Genomic DNA, 2218 nt, shown 5'->3' on the forward strand with positions numbered 1-2218 from the left:
GGGGTCTCGCTCTTGCTCAGGCTGGTTTCGAACTCCTGAGCTCAAACAATCCGCCCGCTTCGGCCTTCCAGAGAGCTAGGATTACAGGCGTGAGCCACCGCGCCCGGCCTATTCTTCAAATTTTAAATGTGCAAAATGATCCAATTATTTAGTGATTTTCACTAGACTAAATGATCCCACTTTCTCACCTTTTTTCAGAGATTTAGTTGTTTAATCCTTGTGGTTTCTTCTCTGGAAAACTATCAATCTCCCTCCCTAAAAGTGAACATTCTGTTAAAAAAGATAATTAGCAGTTGCTATCCCTTTCCTCCTTTTCCTCTTCCTCCCTCTTAATCTTATAGAGCAAGTAGTTTTTTTGCATAATACCATCTAAACTTGTCAATCAAGATCTTTCACAGATCAATACACGTGAGTTAAGAACTATCTTCTCATCTGTTTACATGAGTCCTCTGCTAGAAAAAAATTGAAAATGACACACAGATGTTTGTTGGTGATAAAATTTTCCACATGAACAGATAATTAGGTCATTTTTATTTAAAAATATTTCAGAAATTTTACTATCTCATTTTCTAATCTGTAGGCAGAGCATAGACTTTTAACTCCAATCTTCTTTATCATTTTTGTCAATAATCAACATTTATTGGATTCCTATTGTTTATATGGCACTGTTGTTTATGAGGAATCATAAATTCTTAGCTAGACTTGATGTCTCATTTTATTTAACCACAAAAACTTCAAAATTTATTATGCATGTGAACACTGCAATCATACAAGCCTCATTGGAAGACAAAATACAATAAATAAAATTTGAAAGGTAGGTCATAAAAATAGATCAGAAAATATGATGGAAAGAACAGAAAATGAGCGAAGGTCATTCATCATAACAAATTAATCTCCACTAAATATCCCTAAGGTGTTTGACACTGTAATAGATGCTTAAGAGAGCATAAAGTCAGTGTGGTGACTGATTTCCTGCATAATTAAATAAAGAAGATTAAAAATGATGGAGCATGTCAGAGTTTTATGTCTGAAAATGTACTCTGAAATTCAATTCAACAGATATTTATTGAGAGTCTTCTGACAAGGCATGTTGCCAGGGATTGTGTCAAATACATGACTAAGAATATTCTCTACTCTCAGGAAGCTCACAATCTAGTTAGAACAGTGCTAGCCAATGCATAAAGTGGGGAAGGCACTCCAAGGCTCACAGCTTGGTGAGCAGAGCTTGGGCTAGACTTGAGCTTCCAGTCACCCTTAGCCAGGCATCTGTGTGTATTGCACAACTTGCACAATCACACGTGGCAGGCATAGCTGTAAGTTAAACAACCAAATATGGTGGAAAGACTTAACAATAGATGTGTGCATAAAATCCTGAGTGTAGGGAAACAGGTTCTGTCCCAACAAGGCATCTGAGCCTCAAGGTGATTGACAGAATGTTTTACAGTGAGAAAAAGGGGCCCCTTTGCCTCCGATTGGTCCAGTTTGAGTCACATGCTTAATGCAGTGGCCAAGATGGAACTGAGTGCTGACACCCCAATAGAGACACACGTGTGAAGACATTCCTGGGAGGCAAAAGCAACTGGGGGGAGCTGGGGAAGATTGCAAATGCCATGCAAGATCTTAACTTGCATGCTAAGATATTAGGCATGTCTGGGTTATTAGTAGGGAGACATAGTTCTATAAGTTTTTTAAGTTTTCCTTATGAAATGTTTCATAGTAGTTTGGGAAATTCCAACGTTATTTAAGTCTACAAGGAATAAGTGAAAATGTTATCTTAAAACTATTTTCAACACACTATGTCATTTCCCAGGGAGTAACCACAATAAACATTTTGGAGTGTGAGCTTCTGGACCCTTACAGAAAGTTGTTTAGCTATCTGCTAATCTCTAGGGCAGTGGTCTCCAGAAATTTTGATCAAGTGCTTGTTTAATAAAGCACTATATATGTTGGTTAATTTATTGTTGTTACTTATCTATTTTTAGAGATGGGAGTCTTGCTATGTTACTCAGGCTGATCTTGAATTGCTGGCCTGAAGCAATCCTTCTACCTCAGCCTCCCTACCAACTGGGACTATAGACAGGTGCACAACACCTCGGCTAAGTTGTTGGTTAATTTATTTATAAACACGATACATGTCCTACTATTATTGGCCAATATTTCAAGACTTAATAAACAACTTAGGACAAAATTCATCATTAAAGATAGTGAATGCAAATCC

Source organism: Propithecus coquereli, unplaced genomic scaffold, assembly GCF_000956105.1.
Source record: "Propithecus coquereli isolate 6110/MARCELLA unplaced genomic scaffold, Pcoq_1.0 Scaffold44, whole genome shotgun sequence".
Classification (NCBI taxonomy): domain Eukaryota; kingdom Metazoa; phylum Chordata; class Mammalia; order Primates; family Indriidae; genus Propithecus; species Propithecus coquereli.